Source organism: Emydura macquarii, unplaced genomic scaffold (genome assembly GCF_026122565.2).
Source record: "Emydura macquarii macquarii isolate MOO-44397 ecotype Brisbane River unplaced genomic scaffold, CSIRO-AGI_Emac_v2 contig_1390, whole genome shotgun sequence".
Taxonomy (NCBI): domain Eukaryota; kingdom Metazoa; phylum Chordata; order Testudines; family Chelidae; genus Emydura; species Emydura macquarii.
The window spans coordinates 24,765,227-24,778,618 of NW_027131527.1; the positions used below are offsets into that span (position 1 = coordinate 24,765,227).

A 13,392-nucleotide genomic window follows, 5' to 3' on the forward strand; every position below is an offset into this window, starting at 1 on the left:
CTGGAAGGTGAGAAGGTCTTTTTGAGCTATTGAATTAGTGACTGTACAACACCACAAAGCTATACAGAGGAAATTTTATCAATTTGAATAAATACAATCTCCAATTACCTGAGATTTTAGACTTTAAAAAAAAAGTTGTTTGCAGTGTTGTTATAGCCAGGTAAATCCCAGGATATGAGAGAGACAAGCTGGGTGAGGTAATATCCCAGAATAAGTATACTGTAATGGAGTTTTACCTATTTCATGACCCACTCAAGAGATAAATGCTGCCCATTTCTTTTGCATAGGAGATTCAAAGTGGAAGGAAGTGTTGGGAGTTAAATAAGCCAGCCTATATATCAGGTACAACAAAAATCCAATAGGACGCAGAGCTCTGTGTAAGCTCAAAACACTGGTCTCTTTCACTGCCAGAAGTTGGACCAATAAATCATTTTACCTCATCCACCTGGTCTTTTTAGAAACAGGACACATACTATAGAACTGACGATAGTCTGCTCCAATACACAGAATTCCCTTTCAGTAATTTAACAAGTATATTGTTTATAATTATGCCACAAAAGTAAAACCAAGAGGAAATTTATAAATCTTGCATTTTCTTGAGTAGCAGACCAAAAACCCTTCTACATTTATCAGAGAACAATCTTTTTTTCCTCTCAGATAGCATGTTATTTTAAATCTATCAGATGCTAATTTATCTGCCTCTGAGTATTTCCTACCATAATTAAAATATAATGAAAGTTTATTTAGATAATGCGTGGGGTCTTGCCAAAACAGACTGCTGCTGGAGATGTGAACATCTCAGCGCCATACTGGCTCACATGTGCTGGGACTGTCCCAGGATACAATCCTTTTGTCTTGAAGTACGCAGGGTGATTAATATGATAATGGATACGGCCTTAAAAATTACTTCCCAGAACTGGGTTTTGGGATCTATCCCATCACCTTGAAAACTCTCCAACTTACAGAAAGCTTGGTTCTCTAGAGCAGAACTTGCAGCCAAACCACTCATATTGCTTAGGCCTGGTCTACACTACAATATTTGGTCAATGGAAGCTGGCCTACGTTGACCTAATAATGTATGCGTCTACACAACCAGGTCCCTTCTGCCGATCTAACACGACTGTAGCATCAACTTAATTACTCCATCTCCACAAGAGGTGTAGCGCTTCATTCGAGGTTGATGGGTCGAACGAGAGTCAGTGTAGATGCAGAGTTGCATAAGTTGACTGAATTGGCCTCCAGGAGGTGTCCCACAATGCTCTGCTGTGACCACTCTTGAAATGTTTTTCAACTCTGCTGTACTGCAGCCAAGAACAGGAAACAGCCCCTCCCCTGTTCAAGCCCTGGGAAAATTTGAATTCCCATTTCCTCTTTGATCAGCGTGGAGAGCTCACCAGCACAGCTGATAATGACGAATGAATGCCCCAAACGCACTCCAGCCTGGAGTAGACAGGAGGTGGTGGATCTTATCTGTCTGTGGGGAGACGAATCTGTGCAGGCATAGCTCAGATCCAGCCAAAGAAATATAGATACCTACAAAAAGATCACGCAAGGCATGAGGAGGAAGGGTTACACCAGGGACACGCAGCAGTGCCAGGTGAAGATCAAAGAACTTCAGCAGGCGTATCACAAGACAAGGGAGGCAAACAGTCTTTCTGGTTCCTCATCACAGACATGCCGCTTCTATGATGAGCTGCATGCGATTCCTGGTGGCAACCCCACCACTGCCCCCACAAGCAGCGTGAATACCTTGCAGGATTCTAAGTCCTGGGCTAACGCAAGAAACAATGAGGACACTGTGGATGAGGAGAAGAATGGGAGGCAGGAGAACAGGGAATCCATTTTCCGCAAGAGCCAGGAGCTGTTTTTTACACTGGAGCAGTCTAGCCGGTCACAGGATAGCATCATGGCCAACCATGATGCCAGGGAAGGCACCTCTGGTGAGTATGCTATTCTAATCAAACTTGGTTTTCTATGCTATTCTAATCAAAGGGACTACTTCCTCTTTTGCTTTATATTTAATATGGAGAGAAAAGTTAAGAGCAGTGGATAACTGCTTCCCAGTAGCTGCTCCAGCTACAGAGGAGATGCACCCCAGAAAAGACGGTCTATGTGCACAATGATGACCCAAGAATCTCCATGGAGATCTCCAGGAAACTTTCATGGAGGTACTCCGCAATCCTTTGCAGAAGGTTTCTGGGGAGAGCTGCCTTATTTCTTCCACCACAGTAAGACACTTTCCCACGCCACTCCAGTATTAACTCTGCTGGCATCATTGGGGCACATAGCATAGCAACACAAGGACCAGGTCTGTACCCAGACATTTGCAGCATCTGCTCCCTTGCCGCCTGTGTTACCCTCAGGAGACTTATATCATATAGGGTCACCCAAAAGAGACAGTGGAAATTTTCATTACAATTGCTTGTATTACATACAACAAACTCAAAGGTGTGACCCCTTCCACCCACCCATCTTGATCTCTGGGTCCCTCAACCTAGGTTTCCTTAGCATGCTGGTGGCTTTGTTGGCAGGGATCAGGCTTAACCTCAGAATCTGCAAGTCTGGGATGACTACAACCAGCAGTGTAAATTGTGGGAGGGGGTGGGTGTTCATTTATTCTCTCATGGCCACAAATTCTTCCTCTTTCCCCAGTGCCGCCTTGGACAAAGACCGCAATTTTGGAGCCTTAACGCTGTTGCCTGGTCTCAAATATATATCTATGTTGCTAGGGTCGGGGGGCATTGTCCACCAGCAATCCTGTGCTCCCAATTCGGGTTTCCCCCAAGTCGCAGTACAAGTCCCATGCTGCTGGGCTATACTCACCACAGTGCAAACAGGATCATGGAATAGGGAGGGGTTCTGATTATGTTCTGGTTTGCACTTGAGTGTGATAAGGGGAGTGACCTTTTAAATAGTGACCTTGCACAAGAACCAGGGGATGCACTAACAATGGTTGCCTTATGCTTCACGTGCCTTGCAGTGGAAAGCATGGCCTTCAGTAGTGCATCCTCCACACCTGCTGAGAGGCTGTCACAGATTAGAAGGTGGAAAAAGAGAATTCAGACTCTCACATAGTGACTAGGTTTCCAACAGTTACATTTCCTTTATACTGTCTCATTTTGTATATAGTATCAACTACTATGAAGGTTTTATAAACATGATAATGTAAAAACAGCAAATGCTTAATTAAGTATAATTGAAATATGCAATTCAAGCCAAAACCAAAAACTTTGCTGGGTGGAATATTAATAAGTCATGGTTTCAGAATACTGTAACATCCAGATAAGGCAGATGAAAATGGTTTCCTCATAATCAAAGCCAAGTCACTTAGTTAGGCTTTTTATTCTATTAATAGTATGAACTTCAGCATTGGCAAAATTTAAGTTACATTATGTTGTATTGTAGAATATTGCTAGATATTCCATACTAAAAGATTAACTCAGGCTACGGCTACCCTGATGGCAGCAAAGTCGCCGCCATCAGATCGATTGCTCTGGATCGACTGACTGGTCAGTGCAGACCCGCTCAGTCAATCCAGAAATCAACATACTAAGACCACCTTCACAAGTGGCATAGTGCTGCGTCAACGGGAACCCAGTTCCCGTCGGTGCAGTGCAGTAAGATGACGTGCAGAAGAGAGCAGAGACGTTGACGGGAGTTACGCAAGTTTTTTGCATAGCTTGCATAACTCCTGTTGACTGCCACCGAATCTCCGAGGTAAGTGTAGACAGGGTCTCAGTCTTATTTTCCAAGGATATTCACTGTGGGGCTAGGACAGTGGCAGACCAATGGGCACCAGCCAGGCCCTCCTCGGAAGAGCTACCCCCCACTGTCGCAGGTGGCCAGGAGCTGCCGGGCTTTGACATCCCCGGGGGCCGCACCGACCCCAGCTCAGGCCTGCCAGCAGCTGAGGGATCCCACTGTGAGGGAAGCCAGCATCCTCCCAGCCCCTTTGCCCGCACGCTGGGTGCAAGGACACCAAGGAACCGTGGGGATCCCGGCCGCGCAGGGGCCAGGCAGCCAACCCAACGGCAGGGCTCCAGGGCACAGCCCATCACCCCCCACCCCCGCTGCCGGGTGGTCTGGGGACCTCTGCCCAGTCACTCCTACTCCCAGCCACACCTGCCACCCCCACAGCAGGGGAGGAATGGGGAGTGGAGGAGAACGGAAAATGGGCCCACAGACACCCCCTCCACAGGGCGCTGCTGCCACGGACATGAGGGTGGGCGCCAATGCAAGCTTTGGTCCCCATGTGCTGGAGACCCACGGTACACCACTGGGATAGGAAAGTGTCATGGTCATCTGACGAAGTGGGTTACAGCCCACGAAAGCTTATGCCTACAGAAATTAAATGTTAGTCTTTAAAGTGCTACAGGACACTCGTTGTTTTTGCTGTATACAGACTAACACAGCTACCCCTCTGGAACTTTCCAGTCATATTATTGAGTATCTTGATACAGAAATAGGACTTTTAAATATAGAAGGTTAAATCACAAGCCCTTCCATGTAACAGATGCCTAGCCCAATTGAGGTATGTACTTGAAGTTCAATTTACTCTGAAGACTTCAGTACCTTTTTTTTCTTTACAAAAGCAGCTGAAAGAACCTAAGATGTACCTATGTGAGTAGAAGAGTGCTATTCATTCTGTTCTGTCCGTATCCCTTTTTCTGTTCGCCTGCTTCTAGCAGTATTTTGTTTCTAATTAGAGAAAAATCTAGAAGTGATGTAGAAAAAACAAAAACACAAAGAAGCAACTTTTTTGATGTAGTTACCCACTGAATTCTTGCTTTTATGTATCTAGATAGTGAATTATAATTGGCAGGTGTAACACATGCAGTGTTTTTATAACATCAGCAACTGATGCACTTGTGATTATTTGATAAGAGAACATCAACCTTAAACTTGGGGCAGTTTTTTTTCTTTTTAATTAGTCACTGCAGAATATTATATGTTAAATATTTCACACCTGCTATCCACTGTTCTCAACATTTTCACTTGTCCTATTTTTTTCAGATGTGTTAGTTGATTTCAGTGATAAAACACACACTGCTAAAACAGCTGCCTAGTTCCTCTGTTTAAGTAATTATCAGTTTCCAGCTGTGCGCTAGGGACCTGGCATTTCTAATTTTTTATTCAAATGAAACTAACATTTAGAAGATAAGCAAAACCTTTTATTTCTCCAAGTGCCACTTCCAAAAGTGTTTGGGCTTAAATGTTTTACATTTTCTAAATAGTTTTCAGGCAGAGTCTCATCGCCCTACCTACATTTCCCCTTGCCTGTTGAGGCAATAGTGTTAGGCTAGTAGGATTTGGTGAAGGTATAGAAAGATCAGCACCTTTCCATCTCTTTAACTGAGCATCCCTGACTCTAGCAAAGTAGCAGTTACAGAAGGATTAAAATAACCTTGACATTCGGAAGACATGGGCTTTCAAAGGAACTCCTCATTCTGGTGGAATGAGGTTAATTTACAGGCCAGAACCCTTAGAGATTAATAGATTCCAAGGCCAGAAGGGACCATTGTGATCATCTAGTCTGATATCTCCTGTATAACACAGGCCATAGAACTTCCTCAAAATAATGCCTAGAGCACATCTTTTTTTTAAATCTTGATTTAAAAATTGCCAGTGACAGAAAATCCAGCACAACCCTTGGTAAATTGTTCTAGTGGTTAATTACTCTAACCATTAAAAATGTACACCTTATTTCCAGTCTGAATATGTCTAGCTTGAACATCCAGCCATTGGATCATGTTATACCTTTCTCTGTTAGATCGAAGAGCCAATTATTAAATATTTGTTCCCCATTTAGATACTTAGGGACTGTAATCAAGTCACCCCCTATCTTTTTCTTTGTTTAGCTAAATAGATTGATCTCTTTGAGTTTATCACTATCAGACATGTTTTCTAATCTTTTAATCAATCATTCTCGTGGCTCTTTTCTGAATCTTCTTCAATTTATCAACATCCTTCTTGAACTGTGGGCACCAGAACTGAATATAGTATTCCAGCAGCGGTCACACCAATGCCAAATATAGAGGTAAAAGAGCCTCTCCACTCCTTCTCAATATTCCCCTGTTTATGCAGCCAAAGATCACATTAGTTCTTTTGGTCACTGCATTACCCCAGGAGCTCAAGTTCAGCTGATTATCCACCACAATCCCCAAATCATTTTCACAGTGATTGCTTCCTAGAATAGAATCCCCCATCCTGTAAATATGACCCATGTTCTTTGTTCCTAGACGTATACATTTAGCCATATTAAAACACATAGTCTGTTTGCACCTACTTTACCAAGCAATCAAGGTCACTCAATCAGTGACCTATCCTCTTCATTATTTATCACTCCCCCAGTTTGTGTCATCTGCAAACTTTATCATGATGATTTTGTTTTTTCTAGGTCATTGAAAAAAAATGTTAAATTGCATAAAGCCATGAACCCATCCTTTTGGGGTCCCATTAGAAAAATACCCTCTTAATGACAATTTTTCATTACAATTGCATTTTGAGACAATGTATGCATTGTTTATTTTATATCATTCTACTTTTTAATCAAGATGTCATGTGGTAACAAGTCAAATGCCTTACAGAAGGCAAAGTTCATTAAGTCAACACTACTGCCTGTACCAAGCAAACCTGTAATCTCATCAGAAAAAAGGAGAAATGAGGTAGTATTACAGGATCTATTTTCCATAAAACCATGTTGATTAGTATTAATTAAACCCCCCTTTAATTCTTTATTAATCAATTCCCAGATCAACCACTCCATTATGCTGCCTGGGACTGATGTCAGGCTGACAGGCCTAGAATTACACAAGGAATCACATTCTTTTAAAAAATTGTCACAACTTTAGTATTCTTCCAGTCTTCTGGAACATTCCCATTGATCCAAGATTTATTGAAAATCAGCATTAATGGTCCAGCAAGTTCCTCAGTCAGCTCTTTTAAAACTCATGGATGCAAGTTATTTGGACCTGCTGATTTTAAAATGTCTAATTTTAGTAACATCTGTTTAGCTTCTCCCGATATACATATGATGAGACTATATCCCCCCCCCCCCCAATACAGGACAAATATTTACTGAATACTTCTGCCTTTTCTGCCTTATTACTTATAACTCTACCATTTCCATCTAGTAATGGACAAATACCATTGTCAAGATTCTTTTTGTTCCTAATATATATCCTTAACTCTACTGGCCATAGATTTCTCTCGCTGTACTTTTGCTTCCCTTATCAATTTTCTACAATTCTTAACTTCAGCTCTATACTCATTACTATCAACTTCCTTTTTCCATTTGCTATCTATATCTAATTTTTTATAGCTGCTTTCTCTTCTCCTCTAAATCAGGCTGGTTTTTAAACCACTATGGCCTTCTTTCTTGGTTATGGCTTTTGGGACATTTAGTAAAGTACTGTATTCCTAAGTTATTCCCAATTATTATTCACATTTTTCTGATTAAATTTTTCCTCTCAGGTGATTTGGCTCATAATGGTTTTCAGCTTTATGAAATTGGCCCTATTAAAGTGCCAATTATATATATATATATATATATATATATATATATATATATATATATATATATATATAATAAAACTGATCTGGATTTCATTCTGCTTGCAAATTATAAATATGATCAAGTTATGATCGCTTGTACCTAAGGTACCATTAATTTTTAGTTCTATGATGTTCCTCTTTATCTGTTAAGATTAAGGTCTAATAAAGAATTCCCACATGTTGGCTACAATACTTTTTGAGTTAGGAAATTGTCATCTATAATATTTAGAAATTCCAAGGATGTTTTAGTATTGGCAGCATGAGATCTCCAGCATGTGTCACTCAAATTACAGTCCCCCATGACCACACAGCATTTTTTCCTACACATTACAGATTACAATTTCCATTTTGGTGGCCTGTATTAGACACCAACTAATACCCCATTTTGTGCTTTATCTATTCGGACATTGACCTATAAACCTTCCAGAACATTTTCTTCTGAGTTATCAGTGATTCAGAAACAGGTAATACAATTTTTGACAGAGTGCTGGTACCACTCTTCTCCTTCCCCCCTTTTGCTCATTCAATCCTTCCTAAATAGGTTATATCCCTTCATGTTCCTTCCATTAGAATGAATCAAGTACAAGTCCTCTCTTACTTTCCTTAAATGGTATATCATCACTACAGCTTTCATGACACTTTGTAGAGCCAAAAAGAAGGACAATACTCTAATTCTATATGACAAAATCTCAAGAGGGATTGATTGGGGTATAAAATGTGTCCAGTACAAGTTCCTCTGTGCATGTTTATAATTTGTTTTAAAATTACTCCATAAAAAGATAATTGTCAAGTAAACACATTCCCATAATCCAAAAAACAAAAAAACTCTTAAGAGTGAGCAAGAAAGAAACCCTACACCATGCCTGAAAGTCAACAGACATCTTGAACCCCAGGCAGATAAGCTTAAGTAATGTGAAATCAAGTGTTCCACTTAACTTCTCTATTGCAGCATTGCACCAAGAGAGAGAGCAGCTCTAAGATAGCCAGACCCAAGTCAAGTAGTGCATTTTCAACAAAGACTGCCATCTCCAAATGCACCCAAAAGCTAATAGGAAGTTAGTCCTGTCATTAGACAATCAGTGTCACAAGTATTTCTTATGTTCTTAATATGTATTGGTGCTGTACATGAATATGAGAATGTAGCAAGTCCACTTGACATTACATATTTCTGTAGGCTCACTGCCTAGGTTACGGTCTGAAGAGATTCCATTTCAAATCTTGTGCATAACAAACTGACAAAACTATTTCAATTCCAGAATCAAATGGTTGCCCTCATCTTTTATTAGAACAAAATTAAAGCAATAAATGTCAATGAATCACTCTTTGGTGGGCTAACAATGGACCTGATATGTCTTGAACTAAATGATTTCTTTTCTTTGCATTGGAACTGCAGAGACAGGACAGTTGGGTAATGGGGAAAGGAGGGGTATCCGGGCACCATATAAAGCAGCAGTTGGAAAAAGTGTGGGAAGTGAGGGTGACACTTAAAAATATCTGTACTGAATTGGCATGAAGTGGGGTGGAGACATTTACATTGAGACGCTGTGGTATAAAATGAAAGACTATTTTTAAAGGTTTAAAAATACTTCTTCCAAGTAAACAACATATATTGTTTATCCCCACAGTATGCATAATTCATTTGACAGCTGTAGTATAACAACAATTTAGAATAGAGCTTGCAACACAAAATGACGGGGGCAGGAGGAAGCCAATGCAATTGTCAGCTACGTGTGCAGAGGTAAGTATCACTGTCCAGGATGAAGGCAGTAATAGTCCTATTCTTTAAGATACTGGTTAGACCAAAACTAAAACAGTGCATGTAGCCTGGTAACTGAATACCAGGAGGATATTAACAAATTGGAGGGAATTCAGAGAACTATAACCAAAAAAAAAAAAATTTAAAGATCTAGACAAACTGACTTACAAGGAAAGAGTTAAAGAATGAAGTATCGACAACTTCAGTAAATGAATATGTAGGATATAATAGCCACCTACAGATACTGATGACTGAACAGGAAGGATGGAGAACTGGTGTTTGAGGTGTGCTATGACAAATTAGAAGTATTTATTATATACACACACAACGTTTTGTATGTATGGCAGTTTACAAACAAAGTAAATCATGATGCCTGCCCAGATGAGTTTGAGCAGAAGGAAAATCAAACAATTTCAAGGAACATATTTTTTTAAATGTCTATTATAATATCATAAGCGTGCATAACATTTCTAAACAAGTGTCAGGTGAACTCCTCAAGGAAGAGACAATTTAAGCAAGCAAGCATCTTACAAGCTATGTGTTAAGAATATAGATAACATGGCCTCTACAAAATTTCTCCAAGTAGCCTGTGATATGCTCCAGCCCCCTAGCACCTCCAGATCCTCACACACTGCCTTCAATACCTCCCAATTCTTTCAACAAACTTTCACCTCTCGACAAAATTCTTTTTTCACTAGCAGTATTGCCAACCCCAAACATTCAAAAGCTATGAGTCTAACACATTCACAAGATTAAAAGGAAAACCTCATGATTTTTAAGACAATTTTACATTTAGGAATCTTTTTATTTGCCTTCTGTTTGAGTCTTTTGGATGCTCTTGGCTCAAGTTCCCAAGCTTTTCTCTGCAACCAGAAAAGCCAGAAAATAACTTCTTTAAAAAAATGAAAGCTGAGATTCTCACCTCATCACATGCCTCCATGTGCTAGGGTTTTAAATTAAAATCAAATAGTTTGTGACTCATACTAAAATTGTGAGAACTGGCAATACTGTCTAGAGAAAATTATGTGGCTTGAACCCTCCCTTGCTCAGCCCAGTTCTCCTCCTTTCCACTTTGATAGCTCTGGAAAGGGAGTGAATGGACTTCCTGGCTGGTTACGGGCTAAAAGGAGGATATTGGTGAAAGACTGGCACTGCATGTGCTTCCATAGCTCTGTGCATGCTCCTGCGGTTGTACTTCAGGCTGAGGGAGCACCGAGCAGCCTTGTCATTAGTGCAGGTGAAGAGGGAGAGGAGCTTTTCATTAGGAAGGAGGGTCATTCCAGGTACAGAAGTGTTGCTTCGCTCCTTTTGCTGCAGTAGAGTTCTGCAGCCATGTCCCCTGCTGCTGTTTTCCCTATGCTCTTCTGCTCCTCAGGAGAGCAGCAATGTGAGGTGAAAGTCCGGTGCCATTTTCACAACATTTGCATAAATGTGGAATGGAGCAGTGACGAGAACAAAGGGCATTTGCAGAAGGGGTTCATGCAAGTCCCCTCTATCACCTCTCCACCTCCAACCCAAAAACCCTAATCTTAGAGCTAATCTAGATTTGAGCACCACTACCTTAGCCCTCTCTAGTTAATGTTACGTTCTCTCTCTATGCAACATAACTTTTACTGAAGCCCCTTAGATAGATGTCACGATATGGAGAATCAAGACTCCACAACTTAAATGATTCCTTCTTGGGATAGCTCAATCTAGAGCACACCCAAAAAGGCGCTGTTCTCAATTTAAGGCTTATCTACACTTGACAGAAAGATGGTCAAGTAGTTAGGGCACTAGCCTACTACACAGGAGACCTGATCAATTTCATGACTCCACTACAGACAAGTCACTTAGCCTCTCAGTTCCCCCATCCATAAAATGGGGATAATAGTACTGTCCTAGCTCACAGAGGTGTTGTGAGAACTACATTAAAAACCGTGAGGTGCTCAGACACTACGATGGGAGCCATATAAATATGTAAAATAGATTATCTGAAACAATTTTTTTTATCTAACTTGATTTCCCCCCAACCCCCAAGATAAACTGCCTTGCGTCCACACATACAGAATATGTCCTCCTCTCTCCTCCCCCCCACCACCTTTGAAGTATCTGCTGTCTCAACTGGAATTAATCAATCCATGTTGGAAGTAAATTTACTGACATTCAGGTTGAGTTTTTCTACAACAAGGTGTGGATGCATCCCCATTTTAAATCAACTGTTCTGCCTCTGGCAGTCTTCCCACTGCTACCCCACACTGTTTTGGTGCACACCAGGGCTGGCCTGCCTGTTTACCTGTGAGCCCGTCAATTACCCTAGGGTCACCTTGACCAGTTGTCATCTCCCCATTCAAATGCTGACACAACCAGATGCATCCGTTTGCATGTTCATACAGCCTAAGTAAGACACTGATTATATAGCAGCCACATCCTATGATTCCTATGGTTCCTTGCTGAGGTCATATTGGTTCCTTCTGACCTATGAGGTCCTGGACTTCCTTGCTTTCTGAGGAAAGGAGACAGTCCAGTTCCATCTTACAAGCAGTCACCAAAATGCCAAGATATACGTGAGGATAACCAAGCCAGATGAAGGAGAGGGGGCTCTCTCAGGACACAAACCAATGCCACAACAAAGAAAAGGCACCACAACATGGTTATAAATATATCAGGGACAAAAGCAAGTAAAGCTCAGATGGTCTGTGCCTACCATGAGGAGCTGAACCACGTCTGTGAAGGACACTACCACCAAATCCCAGCATGTTGTGGACACCACCAAGAATACACCAAACATGACCCTGAGCAGGAGGAGATTGACCTGGACAGCCAGGGCCTCTTTGACCCACAAAACCCTGACATAGAGAAGAGTGCCAGAGAGCACAAGGCAGAAACCCAATCTGATACTGCTGGGGAGAGGAACTCTTCAAGTCAGTATTATGACCCATAGCATAATGCAACTGTAGAAGGGGACAAACAATTTTTTTCCAGGTAACATCGGGGTGCTTCCCTGGTGAGCTGATGTAAGTTAGGAGCCTCTCCAAGTAATTAACCAGGGTGGGCAGTACAACTGCCAATGCATGTACATCAGCTAGCTTGTATTAGTGACCACCCGGAACACAGTACTCCGCAGTGTTTACTCCATACCACCTGACATCAGTTTGAAAATGGCACTAGCTGGCAAATCAGATGAATTATGGGAGAGGAATCAAACATCTTGTAGGGATTAAGTATTGTTTGTAAGATATTTTGAGTTATTTGAATGAAAAGCCCTTCAAAAGTGCAAAAAATCTTTAATCATTTCACTGCACATATAATATTTAAGATGAAAATGAGATGCTAAATTGTAATTTATACCACCACCACCACATATGAGCTTGTGGAAGGTGTGAAAGACACATTTGGTGTGAAAGACACAATCAAAACCTTCAGCTGAAACTTACTGGAAAATAAAACTCTAAGGTTAAAAACGTAAACAGTATTTTCTTTAGAACACAAGTGTATTGTTCTCTCACTATCCTTGCTGGATGCTTTTCCCCAACACTCCTTCTGGGTGCTATGAGACACTGTTAGGTCACATTCAAAATAACAAGGTTGCAGAGTTTTTGCATAAATCATTGTATATCTGATTAAATTAATTAAAATACATTTGAGAGCATGTTTATTCAAGCAACACCACAGTCCATACAGTGAAACAAAACATCCCCATCACTAGCAAACACAGAACTTTAGTTCTATCCCAGATATTGGTTCAGTTGAAGAAAGCCTTCAAACATTTAAAAACAAAAACAAAAAACAAAAAAACTACTAGCTCACTGTCTGTCTCACATACAGTGTAAAATCTTAGTATGATTCCTTAACAGTGGGGAGGTTATAGTTCATAGTTTTTGAAACAAGCTCCCTCAGCCACAAGGCCACATTCATTAACTGAACAGGACAAAAAACAGCAGGAATCAAAGCATTACTAATGGAACTGTTAGTACTTCAGAGAAGCAATGTGATTGGCTCTTTTACTGTATCTGTTAAGCACTGGCAAACCTTTAAACCAGACTGAGCCACTTAAGTAAAACATATTCTTTTTTCTGTGTTTGTATACTGATGAATTTGAC

At 40.9% G+C, this 13,392-nt stretch overlaps 1 protein-coding gene across 3 annotated transcripts in view; it reads right to left on the reverse strand.

Moving 5' to 3' along the window:
* Positions 1 to 13,392, reverse strand: part of LOC137156180 (adhesion G protein-coupled receptor A3-like) — a 444,419-nt gene that overhangs the window by 347,667 nt on the left and 83,360 nt on the right. The gene's annotated exons all lie outside the window — the stretch shown is intronic.